Below are 18,077 nucleotides of genomic sequence, written 5' to 3'. Positions count from 1 at the left end.
GTAACATGATTGCCTCGGGTGCTGCTGGAGGACAGCTATTAGAGGGTCTGGCCATAAAGAGATAGAAAGAAAAGCCCAGCGATCACCCAAAAGTTAGCACTTAATGTGACAACTTATCAGACAAAAGCTCCCCACAGAGAATGGGGAAATGAGCGGGAGAGAGAGGGAGGAAAGGAGGGAGGAAGTCGTCATTGCCCACGGACAGAACAATATAATATGATGATGAAGAGGAAACTGTATCATAATCATAATTATCTGAAGAGGCTGCAGTGTCAAATATCACATGAGACCCAAGCATTGCCCCATATGTTTTAACATATTGCACAAAGCTGCCCAGTGCATGTTGGCCTGAGGGGAGGCAGAGAGCAGAGGACATCCAGCCCTGTATTTAATTAAATGACTTCAATACCTCGTGCCTGCGGCAGGGCCTGAAGTTTAAGTAGAAGGGTCTGTAAGAGCTGCTAAATAAACACTGCCTGTCCCAGTGGGCCTGAGCTCATGAGAGGATGCACGTCATTCTCAAGATGTAAACACATCAGAAAGATACTGAATGCAGTAGAAGCAGAAATAAGGGGGGGTAGACAAACAAAGGGTGGCAAAGATGTGTGTTTTAGTTGTGTCTTAAAAACAAGTACATAGCATTACCATTGTTTTCATTTTTAAATTACTATTATAATTAAAATGCAGTGATCAAACAAAGTGATTTACCCTCACCAGACAAAGAAAGCAATAAAATTTATTCTTGGGTCTTTTTTTGAAATTTTTTTCATTCGCTGGCAATCTGCACAAGATGCTCAGTCTCTTCTAGCCAAGTGCTTGTTGTTCATATGATATTGTTGTAATGTGCTAAAGCAAGAGTTTAAAGCATGACACGTTACATACTATATGATCAAAACCAGAGAGAAATAATGAAAGGCACAAACATGTTGGAAAAGGCGTCCTCGGGAATCTTCCGACTCAAATCTCCTTGACAACTTTGGCTCGGCGGAAGAATGCTTGTAATCTCTTCTGGCGGGGACGGATCCTGTGGCTCAGGCCGGCTGTGGAGTGGACAGTCCTATTGTTGCTTAAAACCTCAAAGGAGAGAAGGAAGATAGGACAGCAAGCAGGAGGCCAAAAGAAAAGACTTGAAAGAAGAGGACCGTGGAAGCAGTTAAATATAGAGCAGGGATGGATGGATTAATGGTGGGGCACTGACGGTAAGGAGCATGTAGCAAATGCCTTTAATCCTCATCATAAAACCTGGTGTCTGTCAGCTTGTACCTGTGGTAGTTTCTGTAATAGCTGAATCATTTTATTTCACAAGAAAAGCAGTTGAGTTTATTTATTTGGAGAAAACACCTTCCTGCTGAATATTAATAATGTGTTAAGACATGAAGTGCACTCTCTGTTGTTTCACTGTAGATGATGTGAAAGTACTCTGTGTGTGTGTGTGTGTGTGTGTGTGTGTGTGTGTGTGTGTGTGTGTGTGTGTGTGTGTGTGTGTGTGTGTGTGTGTGTGTGTGTATTTGAAGCAAAGTTAACAGAACAGAACTAAAAAGTAAAGAGCAAAAACGATATTGTGTAACAAAAACAAAATAAAAACATAATGGATGTGTTTGGCGCATATTTTTAAAGCAACAACAGTTTCTAATTGACTGTAAGTCAGTTGTGTTGTGTGTGGGGGTTTGTTTTATACTTATTCTGATAACCTTGCTTTTAACCCCTAACACACACTGATATAATAATATAAAAGCAACTAATTAAAATAATAATAAAAGTATGTTTATGCAAAAAAAAATGAAACTGAAAGGAGCCAGCCCAATCTGGAAATTAAATTAAGTAAAAGTAATTTAAAAACAACAGTTACAATCTAAATAAAAATACTGACTAATGAAGAACACATGCAACATAAGACAGTAAAAAACTGATCTGAAATAAGCTGAGTGGGAGGGACAGAGTTTTTTGGAGATTATGCTAAATCAAGGCCAGTTAGGAGAGGGGGTGGAGCCCGAGGCCAGACAAAGACTGAAAAGGATGTGCCAGTGGCATTTAAATGGGCAAAAGAGTGAGGAATAAAAAAAGAAAAATACAAAAAAAAGGCAAGCGAGAGAAAAAACATAGAGTTTCTCCTCCATGGCAGACACTTTTTTTTCTGGGTCCTCAAGCAGATGCTGAGGCAGATGGTGGTGAATTAACAGAAGATGGGAGAAGAAGAAATGGAAAAGCCTAAAATGGGCCCATCGAGGGCGCACATTAAAATATTGTGTGAATTTGTGCATTTGTGTGTACACGCATTAGTGTATGCATTTGTGTGTTTGTGTGTGGACTAGACTGGTCCAGAGGAGAGGCTGTTAAACAGTATCTCAGCTGGGAGGACTAAAGAGGATGGGTGGAGGATTCCCAGTCAGAGATAGAGCTCGCGATAATAATCACAGGCGTGAAATTACAATGCTGATATTTGTTGCACCCCAGGGTGTGGTATGGTGAGGCTATCGGAGCTTAGAGAGCCCACATATCACCAGAGGCCTGGGCTGGCTGATGGTCATCAATGATCAGAAGAGCGGTCCCTCGCCCACACCTCTGCCCGCCGAAGAATAATTTCAGCAGAGTCACAATGCAACCGAGCCTCATCTGTGGTGTTTATGTTAAAATAACGAAAAACTGGAATTCACTGGTTCATTTAAGGTTGCACCCCCACCCCCCCCACCCCCCCACCCCCACCCCCACCCCTCAATTTGTGTTCACAGTAGTAGTCAGGAAAGCAGGCTTTCAGTGAAGAAATTAATAAAATAGGCTTTACAAATTCAGATGTTGTATTTTTACTGAGCTGTAAAGCTGCGATTATCACGCTTTATTTTATTTGTGAAATTAATCCAAGCACTTTGCAGTGCTCTCTTTTATTATTTTATTTATTTTAATTATTGCAATAAAATCAAACTAATGTAAAAAATAATACCACTTTTAAAGCCTAAATGGTTACTTTATCAGGTACACCAGAGTACATCTATTACTGCCTTGCAGATGTTTACTGTTCTTTTGACTGGAGTCAGCCACCTGCATGGGAAAAGACTGAATCTGTGGCACACAGCTGAGTCTGATTAATATATCTGTGGCTGACAAAAAGCCACTTTGGCCCATTTCTAATTTAACAGATTAACTTTTTTTTTTAAGAAATCAGTGAGTTCTACATAGATTCACACTGAAATGTTCATTTTAAAGCATGCACCTTTCTTAGCGTACACGCTATCTGGCATTTTAGGACACATCCACCCGTGTTTGATTCTTGCATCTTATCAGTCACAAGAAGCCAGAACATGAGGACTAAAGTCAAATAACTTTTGTGATGTTTTTCTTCTTGTGTTTGCACAGCACATATTGTCACATTGACATGGCTGTTTCTACCGTCCTCTCCTCATGGTATCTCTCATAAACGTCAACATTTTTTCTTTGCGACAGCTGCTAATAAGCGTTTTTGTTGTATGTTTCTTACAGTAAGAGTTCTTAAGGCAACACTGATCTGTTTTCTACTGCTGTTTGTACATCAGAGATGGCTTTGATTCCAACACAGTTTGTAAATATAGTGGTGTTTTTAATCTCTCTCTTCAAATTGCAGCTGTCTGAGGATAGCCAAATGCAGTGGCAAGTAACCTCAGCTTTAAAAAAAAAAAAGCGTTATGTGTGAAGATCTTTGCTAATGAAAGCAAATTGCATATATTTAAGTGTGAATGACTGAATGGGATAGCAGCAGGCTAACGGGAACAGGTGTGTGCTAAGCTGTAAGATATATGTACAATATGTATTTTAAACTCTTCATTCTTTTAGGAAAGAAGAATCTGGGATCTACCTGCTACTGACAGTTCGTGAAAGGGAGAGAGGAAGAAAATGCAGAGAGGTTTGACATGGTAGTAGAACCATAATCTTTATAAAATGTATACATTTTTAAAATATCGTTTCAGGATTTGACCAATGGCAACTGAAAATTGTGTGTCACATTTGCAGTTTGCAAAATATGTTACCATGGAGACATCTGCATCTGAGTATTTTTGATTGGTTTTTGGTGACTTCTGATAGTTGCTGCAAGTTTAGGTGCATTGCCATGTAAAGTAGCACTCTCCTCCTGCCTGTTCATCTAGTTTAACTCTGAAATCAGAAGCAGAAAATGGGTGGATGTACTTCAGCCAGAATATTCTCCTGGCCAAGAGCCAAGCCCTGACAAGATATGACACCACATTTTTTTCCATTCAGTCAGTGAAGGGGGAAAAGAAGCTCATTTTCATGTCCATCATCTCCTGCTCTTGCCACTGCCTCTGTGAAAAGCCCAGCCTGCCTCCCCCATTTTCTGGGGTGAAAGTGAAAAGTAGATGTGTTGTCAGGGCAAAACTGATAATGGTTGTGGGACACAGACTGATCCCAATTGCCCTGCTTTCAGCCCCTGCCACCCCCATGCTCTTTGCCACTAAAGGGTTCACTGACAGATGGGACGGGGCACTGTGGGACAGAGTGCTGATCTGGCATAAAACACAGCAAAACAGGGTTTTTTCTTGGCACCACAGGCCTGCGCAAATAGTTTACCGTTTGGGTCATTCCAGCCTGTGTTTTGCCTTGCAGTGTAGACACTTTAAACTTCATCATCAAAAGTTCACATTTTTTAGAAAGAAAATACATTCATTTAAAAAATTATATATTTAAATTTGAGTAAACGCGTAATAAACTCATCTCACAATGTGAAAGAGTGCTGGCAAACCACTCACTGTTGAATTAGGTTCAAAGTTTGGCTGTTGCCTAATTAATGTATATTGTAGTGAGGAGCTTTCCCCTTAGAAATGACTCCTTTAGTTTAAGGAGTTATTTAATGTGACATTAAATAACTTCTTAAACTAAAGGAGTTATTTAATGTGACATTAAATAACTTCTTAAACTAAAGGAGTTATTTAATGTGACATTCAAAACTGTATTCCAAACTTAAAGACCAGAGCCTGATGAGCACAGTACTTTTACCCCACTGTGTTTAATTTCAGCCATTTGTAAAGTAGCCGAGTGGCTACAATGCATGGTGGTTATTACTTCACAGGCACTATTCATTCAGATAAGTATCACCTCTCAGCAGAGGGAGAGATAACTTGAGGGATCTCTCACCAGAAAGAGCAAAAAGTGAAGGTCATTATAATGTCATCACAAGTTATTCTGCTGACCCCGAAGTCACAGAGACCGAATATTGTCCTCTGGAGCACAGCTATAGGACATGAAAGCAAGAAAAAAAGGGACAGTTACAGAGAGGAAAAGAGACATGTTGACAGACAGGAACTGAGCAGAGGAAAAAAAATAGAAATAACATATTACAATAACATATTATTCTGTTTATAATAAACTATGCTGCATTGGATCAGGTAATATATAAGCTGCCTGTTAGATTTATACCAGAGAGAATAGGTTGGTAAAGATGCACTTTATCTTCAGACATGAAAACAACCCTACTGCGCTGGCACAATCCCAACAGGGGCTGGGGGGGAAATTGCCGTTTTTACATTTCTGTATCATTTTCCCATAAGGAATATGGATAACAAATGAAATATTCACCCCTATTGTCTGGTTTATTCCTTTTATTATCCACAAATATCAGGCTGGCAGTCAAAGAATGGCTTGCCTCGTCTAGGGGTCCCTTCCCACTTGGGGCCTGACAGCCTATCAAGTCTCCACGCATAAATAGGTCAGGATTGTGTGAGCACTTCAGTACGTTATATTTTAAGGTTTTCACCTCGCAGAATCACTAAACAGAAATTGAAAATTACCAAGAAGATGAATTGCTGTGAACAAGAAGCCAAATAAGCGACATCAAATCCACGTAAGAGCCTGTAGATCCATAAATAACAGGATGTTGCTCCTCATTGCTAACATGTCCCTCCAGCATGTGATTTCTAACCAGAAGTATGTGATCCTGCTGCGGCAGAAGCCCCTGTGTCGTCTGGATGTCGCAAACCAGGAGAGACAGATGCCCACTTACAGCACCGTTGTAACACAATGAGCCTCATCAGATATTAGTAATTGACCATTAATGAACTCCCCGTGATAGCCCACTGAGGAATACACACAAAGGCCCTGGGGACCATGTGGCAGCAGGAGAAAGGGCCTCATGGCATTAACATACTCCCAAGGCTACAAGAGGCTTTTAAATGGCCAATCAATACAGAGCATTCGTTCATCGTGCCCTCTGAGGGACCCTAGAGGTGTTTGCCGTGCGTTGAGAGATGAAAAGGGAGAAGTGTGCTGTCAAGAGCCCTATTCTTTGTGAATGATGAATGTGAGAAACCAAACATGAGCTTAATTTGTCGTTTGCAGTGGTAATTTCTTATTATCTATCAAAGAACAAACTCACACCAGTGCTCAAGCTGTTCTCGGTTCTAAGAAGCCTTTGTCTTTTCAAAGGGAACATCAACATTTTAACCGCTACTGTAAAACCAGGACAAGGACATCACAAATATCATGTGACATTTACTGTACATATCCCATTACATAGCTATGAATAAAGCTAGACTTGCTCTGCGCCACACAGTTTTACTCTTAATTTTCTCATTTGTGTTATACGGCACAATGAAATGGATATCATTATATAGAACAGCACTATCATACAAATACCATGCTGTGTCCTTGAAGGCAGCATAATAAATGGTTCATCACTGGCAACCAAATGGCAAGACAAATTTATGGCTACTGATCTCTTCTCATCATCAGAGCAAAGTACTCAGTAAAATTTCATTGTAACTTCCAGGGAAATAAATAAATTTGCCCCTTGACCTTGAAGAAAAACCACCTCCCACACATCCAGCTGACTTGATGGACCCCTCTGCCTCCATCACCCCCCCGACTCTTTCAATCACCTCCATACATCTTACCTTCTTTGTCAGTGTGTCCATAGGCTAAAGATAGGTATCGCACCTTCACTAGCTCTATACCTCGACCCCCTGAGATTTGTGCAGCGAGTGTTTCTGTCTCCTCTGTCTCTGCTGAGACCCCCCCCCCCCCGAGGAGCAACGATAGAAAGGTAGGGGGAGTGCGAATACAGAAGATCTACGGGGAGGGAATGATTGAAGAAAGAGAACAAGGATCTAAGTGCAGGGGTTGGTGGAAGGAGATGGTGAGAAATGACAGGAGATTAATATGCAGAAGGTCTGAGTTTAAGTCAAGAAAAAAGGACAAAAATAGAAAACAATAAAGGGAAGAAACCCCTGGATGCTGGCCCACTCTGAATGAAACGCATAGCTGTGGGCTAAGGTGTTGTCAGCCTGCGTACGGTGACATTCCTGCCTGATAATCTGTCCTGCCATAAAATTAGAATAGCAAATACCCCACTGACAGAGATGCATGTCCTCCCTCTCTTGCGCCACCATAAAAAACTCCTGCCAGTGTCTTGGAATGCCACAAACTTCAATTTAAATTTACTGCGCCGCAAAAGGAGTAGTGATATGCATTCAAAAATTTTAATAACCTATTAAGTTATGACTTCAATTTCATTTTATGAATATTTTCCTTGGGGAGCGCTGCCATCGCAGGAGAAAGACAGAAATTTAAAAAAGATAAATAGTGCCATTAATCTATAACATTGCACTCCCATTATTCTTGAAAATGAGAAGTTATTTTTGCTCAGATCATCACATAATTAGCTCCTTATACTTGACTTACAAGCCAGAAAATGGCCATGTTTGAAAAATCTGAAGACTGTATTTTGTTTGAGAAAAAAAAATCATAATTTGTCTCAATATATTGTCTATCTGACAAGGAGTATTTGAAGTTGATTAGGTTTCAATAGCTTTATTATTAACAACTACTGGTTCGGTAGGAGATAAGTACTTCTTGTCTGACATGCTGTGAGATACAATTGCTCCAAAGGTCAGTAAGCCTGCTCTATTTTGAAAGATCACTAAACTATAAATTATCTAACATCATTTATAGTCCAACATCATGCTTTACCATTTAAACTGCTTTTAAGCTGCAAAACTATTAAACAACTCATCTCAACTCCACTTTGTGGAGGGTGAATGTGGGAGTGCAGCAGGGTATAATAGCTTTAATCTGTCTGTTGTTTGTCTCATGGGCATTAAACACCATCTTGATATGAGTGAGACTACAGTGCACGCAGGAGGGGGTCCTCATAATATTTAATAGGTCATCAAAGGGAATGGGGGGTAGACTGCTGACATTTGCCTGGATAGTTAGGAGAAACCCCAGGAGTTGTCATATGACTCATTACCAGAGCACAGTCGACTTGGTTGCATCATCGTTCAAAGAGGCTGTCTGGCAGAAAAAATCATAATCCAACACATATAACTATTCAAGTCACAATGGCTCCATTAAGTAGCATGAGATTTTGATTCTTGTTTCCACCCTGAAAATAGAGACTAATCAGTTAATAAAATTCTATTACTGCCACCATGAATGAGATAGTTGCTGTCATTAGTGTGAAAAACCCTGTGAGTAAAACGGCCTGAGCTGGTGCCATTGCTGCAGCTCAAAGGAGTGCTTTCCACAGACAGATGTAGGCAGATTGTCTTTTGGCTATGCCTCTGTTGGTGCAGCACCCCGCTGAAGATGTAACCACTGGTCTCACCACCTCCCTGCCAACCACGTCTGGTCAAAGTTTAAAAACTGAAGCCCTACAAAGACGACGAAAGGACATCATTTGAAGCGGCAAGATTTTCCATAAAAGAAAAAAATGAAGTATGGTGACTGGGACAGCTGCTGACCTCCTCAGGCCTCCTGGACAGCAGGTGTCAGAGAAGCATGGTGAGAGTAAACGTTAATGAGAACACCACTGTCTATTTTATACTTAAATAGCCTTTGGATGTATTTAGATTGAAAGAAGAGAGGCACATAAGTCAAATAATTAGTCTAAGAATTGCTTTTATGAGGTGCATAAAGTTCATAAATCCAAAAAGAAAAATCTGCCTTTTTTTCCCCTTTACATTCAAACAGTTTGCAGACACACAACAAGTCAAAGGGAAATTGCTGCCTTTGTTGGGCTGTCAAGAAAACAAGCACTTTGAGAAACAGTTTGGGAGTGTTGTAATATAACATCTTATATGAAATAACTTTATTTCATGTATTTTCATGTTAGCTTGCAGAAAATGTGATGTCGCCTTACTGGTGTAGAATAAGTGTTGCCCTAGTCAAGCTTCATGTAACAGCTGTATTTGAAATGAGCTAAAATATTTGGTTTAGGGGGTAGCTTTTGGTCAGTGTTTCAGAACAGAGGAAATTGTAAGTCCACAAATACATATAGAGGCAAAAATAATGCAAGTATTTTGAATTTCCCAATAAAGTAAGCTCTGTGATTACTTTCAACAGGGTCAGCTTTACTATTGATGAAAACAAAACTGAGCCCAGCACTGGATGATGGTTCAGCATCCAGCATCTTTTTAGGCCTGATCACAGACTGACTTCTGACTTCAGCTCACAAAATCTTCATCGTAAAGAAGCAAACAGACGACAGACATTTCAAAAGAAAATTCATCTGTCACATCCAAGACCCCTCAAACTTTGGACAACCCCCATAACCCTGCAAGAAACAACAGCAGGGCACTTAAATGCCCCTCACACATTGATTCCTTTTCCCGAGGGCCCAAACCAATTTCTCTTGTTTTCAGACAGTCTCCCTCCCTGAACCTGCAGTGGCCATCAAAGACATTCATCCATCCACCCAGGATGACTGTGACTGATCTCGCCACCAAACGATCAATTTGTATTTGCTCTGTCTTTCTCCATTTTTTTTTCTTTTCTATGTGTGTGTTGTGTCTTTCTTTCCCTCCTTCTCCTCTATTTCTCTCTCTCTCCCTCACTTCATCCTCTTGCTATTTTGTTGATGTGCAGAATATGATGAAAAAGTGAGAGTGCAGATGACTTTGACACCGTGGCATGTGAGAGTAACAAAGCAATCACTATTTGACCTTGGTGAACAGCTAATTCATATGTTCATCCATCCATCCATTTGACACACCTAACTTTTCTTTTCATTTCAGCAAAAGGCACGTGTACATTCATGCAAAATATCTAATAATAATTCTTTGTATGATTTGATTTTGCAAACTATACAGTAAGTTATTTCAGACAGGTTTCAGCATGCCTGATTTGTTCAGTGGTATATGTCTCATCTTCATTCATTAAGATGTAATTGGACGTGATTCTCATCCAGCAATGCAGCATCCTCAGATTCCTCCAAGGCAAGCAAGGTGATGATGACAGTGCTAGAAAGAGCTGTTAATCCATCTTGTAATTGCACCGAGCAGATTGCAGGGTTGGACGTGTCTGTGAAAAGGCTGCAGAGAAGCATTTGTCACCAGACGTGAACAATAGGAGGCATTGTGTATTTGAGTGTATCTGCATGTGCAGTGAAAGCTTTTGTATGAATTTGGGAGGGTGTGGTGTTGCATGTCTGTGAGTCTGGGGGTGCTAAATGAAGGTAAATGTGTTGTTTATGTGTGTGATTCTAGTATATGTTATAGTAAATGGCCTTGTGTGTGTGTGTGTGTGTGTGTGTGTGTGTGTGTGTGTGTGTGTGTGTGCGTGCGTGCGTGCGTGTGTGTGGTTTGTTGGGGGGTCCCTTTTCCTTACTATTCACAGACAATTTGTAAGGCCGGCTGTTGAAGTCAGGCTGAAGCTCGCGGAACAGCTGGAGCCCCTCAATGATTGATAAACGTGGCGGCAAGAACTTCATCTCCCCCTGAATGAAGACAAAGGCCCCACAATGCTCAGCCAGTGTGTTACGCCTGCCTATCGTTAAGTGCGGACTGCGGACCTGCCCCGGTCCTCAGCTGGGGGAGTCGAGGTGCCAAGAGAGAGGTCAGGACCCAAACTAATTACCATTTTATGACAAAATGGTTCTTTCTTTGTGGTTATATAATTGATTTACCTTTCAGGGGAAGATCATTATGAAGTGGCCTTGGGAGGGTGGGATTAAAAGGAGGCTAAAGGAGATTAGCTTCACTTTTACATGTCCTCAGTGTCATAAAGATGCAAAGCAAATATGTCTACAAATATGAATATAGTAGTTACAGAGCCTCAAATAAATATATATTATACAATATTCACATGTGATTGAATATCTTTTACAAAGAATTACCATGAAAGCAAAAAAAAAAGGACTATATTAGACTATGCTGGACTATGTAGAAATCACTGACCCTAAGAGTGGGTATGTACCATGAGCTATGTACTTCAACCATGAAAACAGCAGTCAAATAATCATCAGTTATTAATGATTAAAAATCTATTCCAGAGTTGTATCGATTCTGGCAAATATTTCCAAGGAGAGATTTTAACAGAGACGTGTTCAGAGGTCCGCTGCCTCAGTGTCGTAAACTTTTGCCTGTTTGTGACCCATGCAGGAGCAGGTCAGTGACTCAGAGCGGGGCCAGCTCTGTCAAAGTCACCATGGGGGCTGATAATTGTTACATTTGGCTGCGATGATTCCCACCCAAGAATCTGTCTCATGTGACTACACATCGCACAGGCAATGTGTGCACTGGCATGTGGATTTTGCATTCTGTCATCTTTCTATTCAAAGCTTTGAAAAACGCTATCTGCTACTATTACACAATGTTTGTTTTAGAAAGCCCTGACTTATTTATGTCTTCAGTACATTCTTTGCTTATGCGCATTACCTCCTATGGTTGCAAGCACTTCCTTCTCTGAAACAAATGATGGTTTGCGCTCCCAACTTTCTCTCTTGGAGTCAGAGAGCAATGTAGCCTGCGTACATCCATCCTTGACCTATTTAATGGCTGGGTTCTGTTGAAGACCCGCTGCACAAATTGAAAAGTTTTCAGTCGCTAAGTGAAATGTATGGCTCTGCCTCCGCTCCAGAAAAATTGGGCATTGTTCTATTTTAATTCCAGACTCAATTTCAGACATCCTCCACACTGCAACAAAGTGGATTTCAGACCCATGGTTGTTGACATTTCAGCTGCCAGGACGCACGATGAATGAGTGAATATTGATGAACACAAAAGATGTACCCAAGCCATTTTTTCCCCCCACTGTTATTGTTGGTGTGGAGGTGGGGAGAAGAGGAGAGATGAAGCGCCCTTTGGATCCCCTGGGAGTGAGGAACCCCTCTCCATATTCAGAATATTCCCTGTGAAGTTCAGAAAGAGATATCAATCTCACTTTGAGGCTCTGGGCCTTCATTTGTTTGTGAGAGATGCGGAGCGCTGCTCAGATGACTGTGCCAATTCTTCAAATCCCACTTACAGTAGGAGTTCACACAAACACGCACACCACACACTGCCGAGCATCTGCCACTTTTCTCAGCCTCTTAGTCTCAGGCATCAGTGTCTATAGCAGTGGAGACTGCACCGTGGCACTCTAAGGTCTTGATTGAGGAAGCAAGTGCTGCTTTGTCAGCAGCTGAAAGTTAAGAATAGAAAACACACTGTGTCAACACAAGTGTATACTGGATAAATACACTTTTTTTTTTTTTTTTTAATGTGGCATGTTTTGAAGAAAAAGGTAAGAGAGAGCAAAAAAGACATGGTGTATTGCTGGTGAATTTAAATTAATTTTGTTGGGTTGTTGTTGTTGTTTTTTTGGTTTGTTTTAATTCAATGAAGCCACTAGCATTTTAGCACTTGTATTCTTTATTTCCGACATCAGAAAGATGGAGATGGGGTAAACATGGACAGGACACTCTTGTATGTCATGTACTTCCAAATTAAGGGACACCTGCACTCTCAGCTGCAGGATATCTATTTGCAGCAGTTTCTTTATCGAGTGTGACATGCAACTTCCCCCTATCTGTGTCTGGTTTGAGATCATTTTGCCCATCTCCTATTTTCCTCCTTTAATTTTCTGTCAGCACTTTAATGCTTGCCTTCCAACTAAATTTAAATAAAATCCAAAAGAAACTGATTAAAAGAAATATTCCAAGTTGAAACATGGTGCAAGATTTTGTAAATTTTGCATGGAGCATTATTTTCTCTTGCCTTATCATTTATTTCACAGTTTGTTTTTGAGCGTGTGTTGTCTTGTGGCCTATCTGTTTAAGATGAAAAGGGAGCCTGCCCTTGTTTGTGCTGATAATCGTTGTCGTAGGTAAGGAGGTAATTATTGCCTCTGTGGAACATTACACCGGTGCTCTTTTTCATGTAGCTGTGGGATTTTTAGCTAGTGATGGTACACATAGAGGAGCCAATAATTCTAAGAAGCAAAATAATTACACACATCCCCACAAATACATTGTTTGCCTCAGCAAACACCCCTCTCTCAGGCGCTCCCTCTCTCTCAGTGTCCTTGGCATATCCTCGCATGGTCCAGTGCAACTCTGGACCTTCGTGGTAACCAGCAAATAACATTTTAAAAGGCTGTGGTTGATTGTTTGAAGCCTATTGTGAATTTGCATCCAATATATTTAAATCTCTTTTTAAAATGTTATGGAAACCATTTACTCCTACTCTTTCTCTCTCTCTCTTGGTCTCACTTCGCACCACCTTTGCACATCTTTCCTAAAGACACCATTGTGTCAGGTGCTCAGCCTGGCTGCGGTTTGGTTTTAGAAAGGCAATGGGCCATGCAGGCCTTTTTTCCACAGTGGGATTCTGAGTGGAGTCTTTGCCCTCACATGCATTCAGTTGGGCCTGCTTTACCAACACTATTGATTGCAGGTGATGTTCTGGACTCAGTCCAGCTGACCTCGAAGGGGCATTAGATACATCATTGTCCACAGAGGAACCTCTAGAGACCACACAGAGGCAGCACGTGTGTTAAGGATTCTGACTGACCAGCAACTGCATCTGTCAGTGCTTAGGACATAATGCATCTGGGCTGAGTGGTGTATGTTTAAACTGTGAGATTCGATGATCTCAGTAGTGAAACAGGAAATAGATACTCCTCAGACAAATATGTTTTCAGCTGACCATTCATGCAGCACATACAGTATTCCTCAACTTCTTCACCTTTTCCTTTTGCCCGCTAATTAGAAATCTTAATATGCAATCATGTTAACACTGGGTCTAATTTGTGTGCCGTGCCTCTTTGTTTCTTACACACCTCACAGCAATTGATGGATATCCAATGAGACGCAGAGTCCCTGCCAAAGGGAGTAGCTCTGCAGCATGTGACACATCGCTGAGGCTGTGGGGAAGTACGCCTTAAATTAATTAACATCGGACCTCTTGTAGCTGTTCACTTCTGTAAACAAACATTTTAATATGCAGTGATTAATTAAATCTGCCAAGCTCCTCTGCCCCTCCCATAGATCTTCCTTCACTCTTACTTTCCCCATCTTGTTAAAGAGTTTATTATGTGCTGTGTGAGATTCACAACTTTGTCTGGCAACACTTCTTCAAGGCACAGATTCTCTAAATATTGAACAACAACCTGATGAGTGATATATATATATATAAATAATATTTTTTTTTCCATTGTCCTGTTCACATTCAGAATTTCCATTTTGGATGAAAGCTAGGAGGGATTCTTGCATAAAACTTTTAAGGACATGTAATAACATTCAGTGCAAATCTGCATCAGTCCTAGTCTCTTTCAAAGCTTCTGGCTTCTAGCAGCTTTGGCTGACTTCAATGAATAATCTTTTTTCTGGCATCTATTAGACTGTAGCAGTTTACTATGAGTGAATGTCTTATTATACCCAATAAGAAAAAATGAATATTAATATGCAGGCTTTATTTAATCAACCATGTTCAAAGTGTCTTATTTTCAAATCATGTAAGCCTGCACTATATGTATGTATTTTATTCCACATAGATAAATAAAACCATGTTAATTCTATAATGAGCAAACAAACATTAAGTGAAATCTGCATGGCAGCTACATTAGAATACAGCCGTGCCAAATATCTATGGATTAAGGTTCATTTGGCAAGATTTAGCCATGATAAACAAATTCAAACACTTCAATAAATCCCTCAAATTATCTACAGTGGATAGTTTTGCATTTATCAAATATGAAATAATAAATCAAAATAAAAAGATTGCACAAGTTTATGGAAATCCACATCAGCGGGGAATGGATGCCTACTCAAGGGGCATCACTGCACAGGTAAGCTGCTTTTGGAGGGTTCATGTAAATCCTAAAGTCCAAAAGTCAATTACTGGGGCATCTCAAGCGTGTGTTACTGAAAGACTCTGATGTTTTATTGAAGAGAGGCTTTAATTCATCGGGCTTCTCAGCTCCCTTTCATGCAGCTTGGAGAGGGAGAGCATGGTACCTCCTTCCGATGGCCAGTGTCATATATCACGCACACACAGAAAGAAAGAAAGAAAGAGAGAGAGAGAGAGAGAGAGAGAACACACTAATGCCCAAAAACAACTCTCAGGTGGTCTGCTTCACTCCACTGACCAGACCATTACCCCTACACACACACACACACTCACGCACACACGCACAGTCATCTGAGTGCAGACCACACAGACTAAACAAGAAACTCTAACTCACCCATTCAGCATTTTCTACTCTCTTTCTGTATAATTATAAACATTTCCAACTAGTTAATGACAAATTTTAGTTGCAGGGGAAAAAAACAAAAAAAACAAGTCAAATTATACCCACATGGGCACCTCGCTTGCGGCTTTGCTGGGCTTTGAGATCTGACTAAAATGTTGTATTTTGATGAAATCCACAGCACCTTGATAGGTCATTTCATCACAGCTGGTTTGATAGCTTGGCAAGGTAGGAGATACTGTGTTATTCTGTCATTCCTACCTGCTGATCACAGTGTGCTTCTGTGCTTTATTCCCACTGGAATATTAATAAACAAATACTGTTCATTGGCTGACACAGTGCCATCATAACAGAACAAGTACTCTGTCTGTCTCTAATGTCTCCACAGCTGGAATTAAGGCTCATGGTGGCATTGCCCACAGAAAGGCATGCAGACAGCTTATTTTTCTACTGTGATTAGCCAAACTGTGCAGCTCATATACAAATGGAAATGGGATGTGCATGAGTGTCCCCCTCTCCTTACCCTCTCTCTCCCATCTGTCAAGACAATAGATTTTAATCTTTAATCCATGAGCAGCCATTGAATACTGGGGAATTACAAATTACAGATGTTTTACTGTGCTTTACTCTCTCTCTCTCTCTTTTGCACACACATACACACACAGGCAAGATCTCCTGCCCACTGTGTTTTTATCTGTTCAGGCCCTTCAGCTACCTGCTACCATGATGTTAACACACAAAGGTGTTCACACGCCCGCACTTGCCACAAACAAATGAGTGCAGCAGGGAGAGGGAGAGACACACAAGTACACACGTTTCAAACACTCATTCTGTGCCATCATGGTACCATATGACACTGTCATCATTTGGTAATTAAACCCTTGCTGGCTTTAAATATGAAAAGCTGGCAAGAGTTGATGATGATGATACTGGCTGTCGCTCAGCCCAGATTTCCGACGAACCATCCAGACACCAGGCAGGAAACATATTGTCACGATGTTGTCTTAGTTTGGCCATCCTTTTTTTTTTTTACCAGATGAAAAAATGTTCTGCATTTTATCCTTTTTAGGGTTTAGACATTTAATAAAAGTTAGATATTTCTTATGAGACTTTTTTTTTCTAGTTTCCCCTGAAAAAAGAGGAAAGAAATCTGTCTGACTGTAATGATGGAGTGTGGTGTGATAAATGATGGGCGCAGCCTGGTGCATAGACTTACAATGGCCTCCGAGTGAGGAGAGGGAGTTGGTGCCAGGGAGAGATGAGGGAGGGGCGGGGGGGGGGGGGGGGGGGGGGGGGCATGAAGGGTGAAAGGGGGCAAGGTTTATTTAATGTTCAGCCCATGAGCAAGTGGGACACTATTTTTAAAAACGGGAGAGGAGAGGAGAGGAGAGGAGAGGAGAGGAGAGGAGAGGAGAGGAGAGGAGAGGAGAGGAGAGGAGAGGAGGCGGTGCCGCTGAAAACTTTGGCTGTCCGTGGAGAAGGGACGGGAAGAAAACATTCACATATACATGCATACACCTATACACATTCCCTCCTCACTACCACACACACATACACGCACTTCTTTGCTTTCAGCATCTTGGCAGTCTTGGACAGAGTAGGTACTGTTGACCAGTCTAATGGACTATGCCATAAGATCTCTCTCCCCCCTCACATCTCCGTCTAACCAAAATCACTCCTCTCCCTCAATTTTCAATCTGCCTCTCCTGCAGACGCCGGTCATAACCCGTAAATGTGGTGTGCGGCTCTGAGAAGAGCTTAGGTTCCATTACTGACAGCCCACACAGCTTTACGGCCATTTAAGCTCTTCGATTTGGGTTCCTCCCATTTGGATGTTCCTGCAGACCCTTAGTGTGTCGTCTGAAAAGACGAAGGGGGAGGGGGGGGGGGGGGGGGGGCACTTATTGAGATCGTTAATGTCAAGCTTACCAAGGCAGACTCAGCTCTTGCTGCTGGAAATGTATTTTTAATACTCAGCAATAAACAATAGCACTGTGAAAACAAGACAATAGTGTACCACTGTGTGTGTGTGTGTGTGTGTGTGTGTGTGTGTGTGTGTGTGTGTGTGTGTGTGTGTGTGTGTGTGTGTGTGCGTGCATGCGTGCCAGTCTACAGACTGTCTGTTGGAGATTATACACTTATTATAATAGAAAGCTTTATAAATATATCCATTTTCTAGAAATGTAATTTCTCCTAAATTTGTATAGTTTTATTTTATTTATTTATTTTTATATTGAACACAAGAATAATTGATTATTTCATTAATTTTCCTATGGTGTATGCCTCTAAGTGCATGTTTTAACTTAATATTTATACCTAATTCTTTATATTAGACGTTTAAATGATGTGTCATGAAGATCTAATGTTTTCAAAAGGAGACAGCACCCAGCTGCAAAGTGTGTTCCTGTTTAAATGACATTTTAAGTGAAGAAGAGCCGCGTATAAAGTGTTCCATAATATCCATTACTGGTCTTTGGTCCAGTGGCAGTCTTATTGCCATTTCTGAACTTCAAGCACTGTAAAGAGTCTTATAATACAAAATGTTTGTTAAATAGCCGATAGAGACACCATAATCTTTTAATGTTGGATTTTATAGCTTTACCACGCTCTGTCGTTCTTGTGGATATTGTAATATTGCATTTTTACTGGTT

The sequence above is a fragment of the Archocentrus centrarchus genome, chromosome 15, assembly GCF_007364275.1.
Source record: "Archocentrus centrarchus isolate MPI-CPG fArcCen1 chromosome 15, fArcCen1, whole genome shotgun sequence".
NCBI classification, from domain to species: Eukaryota; Metazoa; Chordata; class Actinopteri; order Cichliformes; family Cichlidae; genus Archocentrus; species Archocentrus centrarchus.
Note: the sequence above shows the minus strand (reverse complement) of the source record.